The sequence below is a fragment of the Echinops telfairi genome, unplaced genomic scaffold (assembly GCF_000313985.2).
Source record: "Echinops telfairi isolate 266 unplaced genomic scaffold, ASM31398v2 ScPeMD7_655;HRSCAF=1070, whole genome shotgun sequence".
Classification (NCBI taxonomy): domain Eukaryota; kingdom Metazoa; phylum Chordata; class Mammalia; order Afrosoricida; family Tenrecidae; genus Echinops; species Echinops telfairi.
This window is the reverse complement of record NW_022104553.1, coordinates 13,923,538-13,937,539: the sequence shown is the minus strand read 5'-3', so window position 1 is coordinate 13,937,539 and position 14,002 is coordinate 13,923,538. Positions and strand designations below refer to the sequence as shown.

At 53.6% G+C, this 14,002-nt stretch overlaps 1 pseudogene; it reads left to right on the top strand.

Moving 5' to 3' along the window:
* The first annotated feature begins 1,337 nt into the window (after positions 1–1,337).
* On the top strand, positions 1,338–1,571 carry LOC101659706 (annotated as a pseudogene).
* Positions 1,572–14,002: the final 12,431 nt, after the last annotated feature.

The window sequence follows — 14,002 nt, the reverse complement described above, 5'->3', positions numbered from 1 at the left end:
GCAGTAACAATGAGGTCCCTCAAGGTGGTCCCAGGAGACTGTGTCCCACTGTTGCCAAGATGTAGGGGAAAGGACGGCCTCATTCACTGTTGGTAGTGACCGCTGAGGGGAAGGGGTAAGTGGTTTAGGTGTGAGAGCCATTGTTTTAAAGTTAAATCCAGGGATACTTCGCCTTTGCCATCACATGGATTTGCTATCAGGGTGTTTATCACCAGATTTCTCTCTAGTAGCAAACACCTAGTGAGGTAGTTAGTTTATTGTGCCAACCTGGCCGATAAACACACGTGGGTTAATTGAAGGGCGGAGGGATAAATGGCTCGGTGAGTCTCTCGCCTTTCTGGTTCTCGGGTCTCTTGCTTTGTGATGGTCGTACCAGGGTGCAGCTGCCTTAGCAGTTCCCTCCTTCCCCGCTGGCAAGGCTGACTTCCTGCAAGGCTTCTTCCTGAGGAGAAGCCGCATGGACCTACCCCAATGCAGCCCTGGGTGCTGGAGCAGCCGTGTGGAGACCCCTGCCAGCGCTGAGATGCTTACACGCTCACTGATTCGGCTTTCCTCCTGCAGTCAGAGTCATTGCGTGCATTTTGTGAGATGGAAGAGAACTTCGTGGATTGGTGTCAGACATATGGGCTAATGCTGGACTTGTGGGCTTGGGCAGCACTGGGTTGGGATATTTTCTTGATGTGCACTTACCCTTTATATAAAACTCTGTCTTATACATATGAGTTTCTGTGGATTTGTTTCTCTAATGTACCCAGACTGCCACACCTGGACACACAGACCTGGGTGGTGCCTGGCTACCATTACTGAACGGAGTGATCCGAGAGTCTACAGGGGAATCCTGATCCAAAGGGGGGAGGAGCACAGAACAGACTTTTAAATTGTGGAATAAACTCCAGAATTTCTGGAACCCTGGAGGCTGGATGAAACCCTGAAGTGATTGCCCTGAGATCCTTTTTAAATCTTCACACACACACCCCCAAATGCTCTGAAGTCTTAAAACCAGTATCATTTGACTGGTAAGAAATATCTGCCACGTGCACCGTGCTCTTGTAAGAACTCCCTGTAGGGGACCGACTGACCACTGCCACTGCAAAGACTAGAAAGGGACCTTAGGGGACAGCAGGTTGATGCTAACGGAGAGGGACAACTCGGAGAGGGAGGGCAGGAATGGTGGCCCAGCTCGAAGAATGCCTTCGACATCCCCGAATTAGACACGTAGAGGTTGTTGAACTGATGCTGGCAGGTGCTCCACAGCAGAGTAAATACCATTAATAACAAACGCCAGGCCTCACGTACGCACTGCGACGTACAGCTGAGCGACTGCAGCCACAAGTGAGATGCCGGTGGCCGTGGGTCCTTACGGGCAGTGCCAACCAGGCTGCTTGGACCGTGAAGATGGGCTTTGTGATGGGTTGCGCCGTGGGCATGCACCGGGGCGTTCTTCAGTCAGTGCCTGTCTCAGCATCGGCATGCGGGGTTGGGAGCGGATGGGTGGCATCAGGAAAACCATGATGCAGAGTGGCTTCACTTTGGGCACATCCATGGCGATGGGGATGGGCATCCGATGCTAACGGTGCAGTGTGCAGTGGTTGCCAGGGATGCCCAGTTCTACCCTCTCCCACCAATTGTAACCCACACTATCATAAAACAGTCTTTGAGTCATCAGAAACAAGACGAGACAAAACAAAAAGCAACCACCGACCTGGCAGCAGAGTGGCACACACGTCCCTGGCCCGGGCGAGGAGAGCGAACGGGCACCAGGGACTTTGTTAGAGCCAGACACCGGTGATTTGGGGGGTGGTAACTCTAGTAAAGGGGTACAGTCTCGGGAAGCCACCAGGACAGTTCTACCCTGTTTCATGGGTGAGTTGTGCTTTTAATATGCTTGTCCCCCAGTGCAAAATCCCTCCAGTGATAGTTGAAAGGGGTGGCATTTTCTGTTTGCACTTGCAAAGAATAATTTTTACAGTGGTTCCCCTTTCACCAAAGCCTTTGTTCCCGGAGGCACTGATGGAGGGAACGCAGAGACCCCACGAGCGTGCAGCTGTGTGCAGGTAAACATCAGAGCGGCGTTTGGATGTGCTGCACAAACACGGAGAGCGGTGCAGAGGACGCGGTCCAGGCTCTTCACGTGGGTGCCCTGGGAGTGCGGCCCGGGGCCCTGGTGGCAGCGGGAGAGGGGTTCGAACCCACCAGCAGATGCAGGAGAAAGGTGTAGTAGCTTGCTTTCCAGGGGGCAGTGCTGCTCTGTCCTGTAGGGGGGACGGCGGATTCCGCTGGGATGGCGGCAGGTTTGGTCTTTGGGGCTTGGGTGTTGGGATGAAGGTGGGAGAAGAAAACCGGAAAAGAAAGTCTGCACTTTGAAAGCGTATGAATAGATTACATGCACTCATTTTTGCAGTATTCATAAAAATGTGGGGCTATGTTTAAATAGTATTATAATGTTTAAATTACCAAGCTGACCCGATTTGGGGAGGGGGAGGCCAGTTTCCCACTCGGGTGCATCTCCCTGCACCCGGTCCTGGTCCCCCAGGGCTTCTGCAGGCAGAGGTGCACCCTCCCAGGTGGTAAGTCCCAGGCAGTGCGGCTCGGCCTGGCCCCTGTGGCGGGCACACCGCCTCTGCACCTCCTCTGTCCGTCCATCCGTCCATCCATCGGCATCCTTGGCTGCGCAGCACGGAATCCCTCACCTCCGGGAAAGCTGCCCGGAGGCCTTGCGTGGGGGGATTTTCCAGCGAGGTGGTGGCTCCTGAAAGGTGCATTGATGGCCCAGGGGAGGCTGGCTTGTGGTGGGGGTTGTGGGTGGAGGGGGGGGCAGGGGCTCAGATGGCTTGGGAGGCACAGGTATCGCCAGGCTTGAGGGGAGGAAGACCCCAACTGTTGCCCTGGCCCACCGTTCTCTTGGACTCTCCCGAAACTCGGGGCAGCCCAAACCCTCCAGTCAGTGGCAGAGATAAGTGCTTGCGTGTGCGTTCAAACTCCGCCAGGGGCACGTCAGAAGAGAGGCCAGGCCATTTGCTTCCAAGAACCCTCTAAGAGCTACCGTCTCCTTCTCCTTGTTCAGAAGTCCTCGTGACAATTAAGGAGCCACTGGGCTGCTAACTGCCGACTCAGCTGTTCTAAACCACCAGCCCCTCTGGTGAAAGACAAGCTTTCTACTCCTATAAAGCTTTGGGGTCTCGGGAGCCCACAAGGGCAGCTCTGCTCTGTCTCATAACGTTGCTGTGAGTTGGGATCATCAACTGGATGGCAGTGGGTCGAGCTAGTGACCTTGGGTTGTATTCGTTTGTTTCGTTTCCCCTCTGTGGACCTAGCAAGGTGCCCAGCATATGGCAAGCGTTCAAGGGACATTTGCTTGATGATGATAAGAGCCTTCAGCAGATAAGGTCTGGAAAGTCCCCACAGAGCCTGGGGACCCTCCCGATAGCCAGCTCCACCTCTCCAGAATGGTCCCGATGCAGCATTCCCTGTGCCTCACATCCCCGCCTGGTGGGCTGCTCGTATCTGCCTGGGTCCCGCCCGCCTGGGCCTGAGTACAGGGACTATGTCAGACCCGTGGCCCCTTCCCAGAGCAAAGCCACACTCAGCCCACCACACAGTAGGTGCTTTTTACCAACCGTTGCCTTGGAGAGAGAGAGAGAGAGAGAGAGATTACTCTGATCTCAGCAGGGCTTCCCTCGTCCCTTGAACAGTGCTCTAACAGGCACGCTGTTGTTTGTGCCAAAAGTCATTTAGATGTGGAGCTGAACCTAGGCCACTCCAGAGGGCAGAGGTGTGAAGAAACTTTTTTTTCCTTTCAAAAACAACAAGAAACCTAGAGCTCAAAGTTTAAGGGTTGAGTGGAGGGAGCCCAGGAGGCTCTCTTGTTCCTTTGTCCTGGGCTACTTGCCAGGAACGAGGGGCAATGCTTCCAGGAAGTCCAAAGTTGGGGTTAGTAGCTCCATGGGAAAGGTTGTTCTTCCTGGAACTAAAGCAAGGACTAGGCCACAGACCCAAATCTCATTTCCTCCGTGGCCAGAAGAGTTGCAGAACAGAAGCAGGGGGCAGTGGACTTGAGACAGAGTGGGGCTTGAGCTGTGGGCGCAACCACTTAGACCAGCCATGCGAGCCCCGAGAAGTTCCTCGGCTTCTCTGAGCTTTGGTTTCCTCCTCTGTGTGATTATCCATCTCCATTCCTGATCCACAGGGGGTGGGAGAGCTCTGGCAAACGTTATGGGTCCTGCTTGTGAAGAGCAAGTTCAGTTCCTGGCAGCACCTCTGGGATTCCACCCACCTGGAAACAAGCCCCGTGTCCACCAACGGACAGAGGATCAAGCATCATCTAAACGGAGCCCCAGGCAGCCCGGAAACCTGAGACCACCACACAAAACGTGAGAGAACCCCATGGACTTGATGTGGGATGAAAGAAGACAGACGCCTAAGCAGGCACACAGGAGTCTGAGCCCCTCTGGACAATGTTCAAACGCAGGCAAAACTCCTCCCTCCGCAGAGAGACGGCCGGGAAGGGCTGCCCTTGGGAACCGGTGTTGGGAGGGACGTGGAGGGGCTTTGGGAGCTGCTCTCGTCACGTGCGTGTGTTCACTGTTGGAAAACGCTCTAAGTTCTTTTGTACTTAGGATATGTGCTCCTGTCTGTCTGTATTCTGACTTCAATATCATTATTTTTGAGTTCTGGTTGGAGTCTTACGTGACGCTCGGAAATAAAGCAGTGGAGGGTGTTAGAAATCTGGTATACGCTTAACCGGTGCTAAGCGACCCGAGCCATGGAAGGAGACATGTCATTTTTCTACCACTTCTTGTGATTGTAACCCTCTGTTAGTCCTGGTGGAGCAGAGGCGCACCCACTGGACTGCCAACTGCAAGCTCAGTAGTTCAAAACCACCAGCTGCTCCCCGGGAGGAAGATGAGGCTTTCTGTTCCCGTAAAGGCTTACGCAGCCCTCTAAGCGAGGCACCAGTGAGGTCCTCATGAAAGAAGCACACTAGCCTGTGTGATCCAAGGATCGCAAACAACAAAATCCAAATCCAAACGAGGGAACAGTCTAAGAGCTTAAGTGCTGAACACGCCGTTTTCAGAAGGCTGTGGATGATTGTGGACCCCAAAGCCTGTTTTCAGGGTCCCCACGTGGATGAAGCCTCTGATGGTCCCTGCAGACCACAGTCAAGGGATGTGAATAGCCGTGTTATCAGACAGAGAGCAGTGTAGACAGTCCATTATGTACATGCAGTCAGGTCAGCGTGAAACACCTTATCATTAGATCTCCCTTTTGACCCATTTTGAAGTTGCTTCTGTTTTTAACATTTTCTGCTTCTTTTAATTGCGGTTTCCCTGTTTCATGTTGTCATTGTTGTTTGCTTCCTGTTTGTGTTTGTGTGGTTTTCTCCATATGAAATCCAGGATAGGTAACTCTACAGAGACAGGAACTGAATTAATAATCACCTCGGGGTCTGGCAGGGAAGGTTGGGGGAAAATGAAGCGTTTGTAACAGTCCAAGAAAGAAAATATTCTGAAATGTATTGTGCTGATGATTGTACAACTCTCTTAATATGGTTGAACTATTGAATTGGATGATCTGTGAATGATATGCCAATAAAAGACCGAGTTACCGCTGTGGAAACCCACAAGGGCAGTTCTCCCCTGACCTATAGGGTCCCCCTGAGTCAGAATTAAGTGGGCTGTGTGAGTTGATGAGCTGTAACCAATTCCGTTTTGATCTCCAAAGGGCAGGTTTTTCCATAGCTCGCCCTGCCAGGGACCTGGCGGGAAAAGGGCATACTCCAACACTAACGAGAGCCCCTGAGCCCCAAATTCACAGCCCAAGGAGCAGAAACCCACCATCTCCCAGTGCTTGCTGCCTCATGGGAATGCTCAGCGATGCACAGCTTCCAAGTGCACCCAGGCTCCCACTAAGCCCATCCACGGCTCCCAGTCAGGGAGGCATTAGTTGCTCAAACTCCCCTGGGGCCACGCGACCCTGGACCCGAGGGTCTCTGAGAAATGAGGTTGCCTCCTGCCCCCTCCCTGGGAGTCCACCTTGCAGCTGCCTTTCCAGCTGTGAGGGGTGGAAGAGGGGAGAGCTGACCCCCAGAGTTGCACTTGGCCCAGGTTGGCCTAAGACTGCTCCTGACCCCGAGCCGCCTTCAGGTTGGCATGGGGAGGATGGAGAGCCTCATTTTTATTTTTGCTGAATGACAAACCGCTAAATAATAGATCCAGCCGGGGGTTGGGTTGCTCCCTCCGTCTGCCTGCCGTAACCAGCGTGTGAGCCGATGGAGTCCAGGTTATTTTGGCCCGTGGAGACCGGCTGCTCTGGTTTCTGCTCCCAAGGCCCTCCCCTCTCTGCTGAGCATTTGTTCCTCCCTTCCCCCAGGGGGTCCTGTGTGTGCCTGCCTGTCTAGGGCTGAGTTGGCAGCCTGGGCTGGAGCCAGACTTGGGAGTTTTACAGACCCAGGGCACGTGGCGCTGGGTGTGTGTGTGTGTGTGTGTGTGTGTGTGTCAGAGCCCTGTTCACACGGGTGGGTGACACACAGCTAACTCCAGGAGTGGCAGCATCTCCACAGCTTGTTCCAGAAAGTACTTTCCTCCCTCTCCTCGGGTCCTCCACGCTTCTCCTGCCCCGCTCAGCACTGCAGCGTTGCCTCAGTCATTCATTCCTTGCCCGGGAGTGAGGCTGTCTGTCTCATGACGCCCCATCGCAGACCCCTTCACTGGACTCTTCCAGAGCCCTCTGCTTGGGGCTCAGGAGGTTCTGGAACTGATCCAAGGTCAGAGCAAGCCTTTTGCCTTTGGGTCCCAGCATCTCTCCTCTGACCCATGCCCGCCTCTCACTTTGGAAACTGGGATAGAGGTTACTAGTGTCCACCTCCTTCCAACCCCCCCCCCCTTATTCGTAGGGACAGTGCTTTGATTGTATTGGAGGCAACACTGTGCCCAGCCTCGGATGCCCTCGGGGAGATGATTGACTGGCTCAGTCAGAACCTCAGGTAAGCTCCTTGAGGGCGTGGAATCACTTAGAATTGAGATGCAATGGCTAGAGCTCAGGAGCTGTCTCTGACCGTGAGCGACTTAAAGGACAAAAGCCAGGCACTAGCAGGGGGCTCCAGGGTGGCACCGTTACCATATTTTGATGACAATAGCACACGCATGCTTTTCCATTCATTGTGCAGGACACTTTATGTGTGTGCTTAGCTTCTGACCAAAAGGTGGGTGGTTTGAATTCACCCCTGGTGATCTCCTTCGGGAAAGGCAGTGGGACTGTTCCCCTCTGTCCAAATGGAGTCACCGTGAGTCAGAATTCACTTGATGCAACTAACATCAACAGACTATTGTTAGACGGCACTGACCCCTAGCAGCCCCATGCACAACAGGACAGAATACCGCCCAGTCTGTGCCCCCCTCACCACTGTTATGCAGGAGCCCATGGCTGCAGCCGTGTATCGATCCCTCTCATTGAGGGTCTTCTTTTTACCACCGATCCTCGAGTTACCGAGCATGATGTCTTTCCCTAAGGACTGATCCCCCTGATTACCTGCCTGAAGGAGGTGAGATTAAAGTCTCGCCATCCTCACTGTGATAGGAGGGTTATTGTGCCAACGTGCCCGATAGGAACATGTGGGATTAATAAGGTTGACGTTTGATTGGAGGGCAAAGAGATAAATGGCTCGGCAAGCCCCGCCTCTCTCCCGCTTGCTCTCTGGCGATTGGACCAGCCTGCAGCTGCTGGTTCTCTGCCTCAACTTGTGAGCTACACTACCCGTGGGAACAGCCAGCCTATGGATCGTGTTACTAGAGTTTGAGGTCCCTACGAGACCTGCTTCGCAGTGCTGCTGATGTGTACATCGCTTGAGCTTGGGACTGCTAGATCCTGTTGTCTGGCTGACTGTTGGTGACCTGCCCTGCTGTTTGCTGCCTGTGGCCGGACTGCCTGCATTGCCCTAGGGAAGACTCAGCTGTCTGCTTCCTTGGCCTTGGACCCAGTGGCCCTTGTGAGTTGAAGGGCTCCCTGTATATTACTGTTCCACGGAAGTGAGTTGAACTGAACACTCTGTACTGCTGTGTGGACTAATTTGCCATTATATTTCTTCGTGCTGTATCTATCTATGGCTATATAATCATAAGTGTCCTGGTTGTGTTTCTCTAGAGGACCCTGTCTAACACACTCACTTGCAAGGAGCATTCTGGTGGTACTTCTTCCAACACAGAGCTCTTATGGCATTCCACGGTGCTTCCCATATTCTTCTCCAACACTACAATGTAAATGCATCATGGCCTTCTTTTTCATAGTCCACCTTCCACATGCATAGGAGGTGATTGGCGCTACTCGGGTCAGGTAGACCTTGATAGTCAAAGCGACATCGAGTACAGATATGCCCAATGCCATACTTGATATTATTATTTCTTGACTGCTTCTTTCATGAGTATTATTTGTAGATGCACGTAAAATGACATCTTTGACGACTGCACTCTTTGTCTCTTTTTCTCATGATATATATCCACTGGTCCAGCTGTGAGGATGTGGGTCCCCTTCACCTTGAGCTCTCATGGTGCTGAAGGCTGCAGTCCTCGGTCTTCACGGTCAAAGGCTTCGCGTCCTCCTCACTTGCAGCAAGCGAGGTGTCGCCCACAGAGCCACCAAGGTTATTAAGAAGCCTTCCTCCGATCCCGAGGCCCCAGTCTTCTTCCCAGAGCCCGGCTTCTCGGGCTGTTTGCGCAGCACACAGATTGAATTAGAATGCTGTGAGGACACAGCTCTGCCACACGCCTTTCCTGCTTTGAAACGCCGAGTGTCCTCTAGCTGCGCTCCCACGAGGGTCTCTTGGTCTACGTGCAGTTCCGCCGTGAGCACAGTGAAGCGTTCTGGAATTCCCATTCCTCTCAAAGCTGTCCAGACTTTGTTACGACCCACCCAATTGAATGCCTTTGCCCAGTCAATGAAACACAAGGAAACCTCTGCCACGTGTTTTCATACACGATCCATGTGATGTGTGCGGTGATGTCTGCATGCTACATCCTCCTCCGGAGCTCCCTGCCAGTAAACCGTGGCGAGTGCTGCGGGATTCCCTCCAGCAAACCGTTCCTGGCACGCGATATTATTCTGTACCTGCTGCAGTCCGTCGGACGACCTTTCTTCGGAGTGGGCACAAACATACCTCTCTTGCAGTCAACGGGCCAGGCGGCCCACTGCCTTCCGTTTCTTGACATAGTTCCAGCACTATGTCAGTTTGTCGACACATTTCGATGGCATCCTGGCCATTCCTTTGGCCCTGCTTTCTCTCTGGCGTCTTCACCCAGCCTGCGGGGCCTCCTCCAGCGCCGTCAGAGCTGGACCCTACGCCGCCCCTTGAAACGATGGTGTGCTGGCCATTTTCTGGTCTCGTCCGTCTGCAGGTTCCTTCTCGTCGTTGTTTAAAAGCTTTCTGTCTCATTCAATATGTTGCCCAAAATTGAAGGCAAGGCTGCAACCTGAGGCTGCAAAGTTTTCTTCGCTCTTTTAGAGTGAGCCATATTAAGTGTGTTCTTCCCGTTTAGTTTTCTAACTCCCTGTCTTTGCGCGGTTAGAATAGGGCTTTACTTTAGCTTCTTGAGCTGTCCTTTAAGATTTTCTGCTCAGCGCTTTCATGTCATCATTTCTTCCATTTGCTCGAGCTACTCGATGTTCAAGAGCAGTTTCAGAGTCTCTTCTGCCACCATGCTCATGTGTGCTTCCTTCCTTTTTAAAGCAACCTGTTGCCGTCTTCAGATATGGTGGTCTCGGTGTGATGCCACCGTTCATCTGGCCGGTCTCTGGTCCTTAGTGGTCAGTGTGTCAGATCTGGTCTGGAGATGGTCTTTAAATACGAGTGGAACATATGCAAGGTCCTGTTTTGGCTCTCAGGGTCTTGTTTTACCTTTCTTCTGCTTCACCTTAAACTTGCATTTAAGCGATTGATGGCCTGTCCCATAGTCAGTCCCTGGCCTTGTTTTGGCTGATGAAATTGAGCTTCCCTACCAGGTCATCCCATAGATATCACCGATTGGATTCCTGTATATTCCATCTGGCAAGGCCTGTGTGTCTAATGGCTGTTTGTGTTGTTGGGAAAAGGTATTTGCAATGAGAAAAACTGTTGGTCTGGCAAAATTCTATCACCGTATTTTCCAACTATGACATCCCAATCAGCAGCAATTATCAATGCCTCTCGATTGCTTATTTGATCAGTTTCATACTAAAGGAGCTGGTAGAATTCGTCACGTTCTTCGTCACTGCCTGATTGGTGAAGGACGCAACAGGATAAGAGACTAAAGCTATAGAAGGAGCCAGAGCTCTGGTGACCAGAGTAATCCACAGGACAAGGGGACAGGGCAGCTGGCCATCCTCTGGTGCTTGTCCCCTCTTTAAGAAGCAGAAGACCTCTTAAAGAAGCCCATGCTGCACATTCTCTTATTGGACAGCATGGGGTCAGGTGACTTTGCTGGCCACCAAGGGCTCTGGGTGAGGACCTGGCAAGAAAGGACATTGGGGACTGGGAATGGCTGTCGCTGGGCCACTCATAGGGAATGAGAGGCTCATGTCTTGGGCATTTATATTTACAACATAAGACCTACAGAAAAAACCCCAGGGATTTGAAAGAACGGGATATATAAAATAAAAATTCCACTTTCCCCACAGTTCCTGGGACACCAATGCCCACTTTGGAAACCACTGGTGTGACATAAAGGACACAACATTGGGAGCCTGAGTTTAAATCCAGTCCCTGCTCCCTGTTAGCCACAATCTTGCTCGGACTCCTTCTGTTTGTTCAGCCTCTCTTTCCTCACCTGCAAATGGGGCCAGGACCAGCCCCACCTGACCGGCTTTTGTAAAATTCCCCCAAACAAAGAGTACATCATCTGTCTCCCTTCAGGAATACCTTCCCAGGTCTGGGGCAGGAGGACGGTGGTGGAGAGAGTTCATGTAAGTCAGGAAAGCAAGAGTAATTCTTCAAGGAACATTTTAATCATGCCCAAGGGCTTCGCAGGTTTGAACTCAGTCACCCTCGGCTGTAGATACGGTTACCATCATCATCATTATAGCCATCATCAGCATTACTATCATTATCACAAAGAGCGCGGGCACAGAGAGGGTAAGTAACTTGCCCAAGGTCACACAGCAGGGCAGTGCGTGCACAGGCAGTGTGGTTCTAGCCCTCAGGCTCTTCTCCGCTCTACTCGATGATAGTCTCTTCTTGTGGGGCACTGCCAGTGCTGCCGTGTCTCCGCTCTACTAGATGACAGTTAGTCTCTTCTTGTGGGGCACTGCCAGTGCTGGGGTGTCTCCGCTCTACTAGATGATAGTCTCTTCTTGTGGGGCACTGCCAGTGCTGCGGTGTCTCCGCTCTACTAGATGATAGTCTCTTCTTGTGGGGCACTGCCAGTGCTGCGGTGTCTCCGCTCTACTAGATGACAGTTAGTCTCTTCTTGTGGGGCATTGCCAGTGCTGCGGTGTCTGTAAGTGCTGTGCCACTTGAGAGTATGCTGCGGGTGTCATGGTACCTCGCCCTAACTGTATCTGCCTAGAGCGGAGACATTTTCCATATAACCGCGGTACCACCCTCAACTCAAGAAAGGAGCCAAACCTATGACTTCTGACATTGTTTGTTTTCACATGCCCCAGCTGCCTCCATTCTATTCTTCATGGCTCTGTTCTCCTGATACAGAGTCCAATCAAGGGTCTCCTTTGACGTTTGCTTGCTGTTTAAAAAGAATTGGGACACGAGTCACATGAACGCTACCCCTTTTTTAAGGCATGCCGCCCGGTGGGTTTGGGGCTGCACACGGTCCGCAGCCATCACCTCTTCTTGTCTCCAGACGCTCTCCTAGTCCAGAAAAGGAACCTCCCACCCACCAGCAGATGCCCCTCCACTTCGCAGCGAGGATGGGGGGACTCCATCTCACCTGCCTGGGACACGTTATCAAGAGGGACCTGGACATCAGGCCTGATAGAGGGCCAGCAGGCAAAAGAGGAAGGCCATCGCCTGACGCTGCGGCTGCAGCAATAGGCTCGCCACAAGCGAGCATGCCAGCCATTGTGCCGGCCTGCGGTCGGGCCGTGTTTGACCGTTGTAGAGGGGCTGTGATGGGTTTCAACCGACTTGGGGGGCACCTGGCGACCCATTCGCCATCACCCCTCAGTGATCTGTCCCTCGGGCTCAAGGCAGCCACGGGTCTCTTTTCTGCCTTGATGGATTTGCCTATCTGGAACCTTTCGGATAAATGCAATCATGGAATATGTGATCTCTGACGTCTGGCTGCGTAGCAGTGAGTTTGCCCACCCCACCCCCCCTCACTTGTAGGTACCAGGGCTTCGTTTCTTTATGTTGGAGACGCGTTCGGTTTCTCGGTCCCTTCTTCATCACGGCTTGACTATTGACAGTCAATAGCCGGTTTAGGCAGAACGCCCCTCCATTTGGACGGTCTGCATGTTCTCCTCATGATGGGCCCATGACACGACTTCCCCTTTGGCCCCCCCCCTGCGGTCCGACATCGCTGCTCGGCTCTGCTGCCGCTGGCAGGTGACACAGCCTGGTGGAGGTTGGCTCCCTTCCTCCCCAACAAGGCCACGCTGTGCTCCTTCCCCCTGGCTGCCAGCCCTGCCGCTGCCCTCCCTGGGCACGGAACCTCAGAGCTATTTCAGGCGCCTTGGTGGTAGGCCTGGGCTGGGGAACGTCTGAGGTCCTGGTTGCTGGGCGCAGCGGCCTTCCTTAGAAGAAGGGTGAAGGTCATTGCCTGGACTTGGTTGCCTGCGCCTGGCGGCCCACTCCCTTGCTTCTGGTTCCCACCGCCCCGCCCTAACTGTCACCCCCTGCAGCGAGGGCAAGGAGCTGGAGACACAGGCTGGGATGGGTTTCCTGTTGACAAAGGCCAGCCTGTGGCGTCGGGTGTGGTTACAGCTCGAAAGAGCATCTACCTAAAAATGGGCCCTTTCTGCCCAATGCAGCACGCGTGCCTTGAGTCAGCGCGGCTCCTGCACACCCACAGAAGCGCCCTTTCTCCCCTGCTGGTTTCCTCGGCGCAGCCCCTGCGGTCCCGCGGGCACGAAGCCCCAGGTCTCTTCCCCCTGGACCGCTTCCCCAGGTGAACAGCAGGGCGGCTGTCCAGGCCAATCCACGGGGGTGGCCGGGCTACTCGCAGACGGAGGCATGGTCTCTGAGTCCCTTTCTGACTCACTGTGTGGCTTTCACCGAGTCGCTTGGCCCCTCTGTGCTCTGTCTTCCCAACGGGAACTGAGAGGAGGGCTGACCTCTGACCTCATTTGGCAACATTCATCCAGGGACGGAGCTCGATGGAGCAAGTGGCCGAGATGGCGTGCGCATTCTTCCTTGGCGGCGGAGACGCTTCCCCACAGGCCCTCGCGGCAGACACAGAGGCCGCTGTGGAAAGCGCGGGAGCTTTCCGGCAGACATTCCTGCGGCTACAACGAGTCTCTGCATCTTACTCTGAGCAAGTGACTTAATCTCTCTGGACCGCGCTCGCTCGACGGGGGGAACAGGAGCTTCGTCTTGGGCCGATGGAGAGATGAAAGGAAGTGACGTTTGCCAAATGCCAAGGACCGTTCCTGGAGGGTGGCAGCGTAGTCTGGAGCAGGGCGCCAGCGGAGGCTGCCAAAAGAGCTCGGCGTCTGGAGCGGGTCCAGAGTGCCTTGGAGGAAAGGTCTGGCAATCCGCTCCTGGAAAAGCAGCATCCACAAACCCAGGGAGCACAGTTGTGCTCTGACACACGTGGGGCCCATGAGCCAGCGTTGATCCTAGAGCGCTGCGTGGTGAGATGGCGCAGCCTGAAAGGGTGGTGGGGAAAGCGTTGTGGAACACTTTCAAAAAGCAGATGCAAATCCTTCCTTCTGGGGTCAGTGTCTCAGGCCGGGGTTGACAGCACCTCATCGAGTGTAGTCGGGTAAATCTCCAGCAAACTTTTCTGAAGTTAAGGCCCCTTGTCGGTAACCCGCCTTTTTCCCAATTGTCTCTGGGAAACCTGAAGGGTAAGCCCGCCCA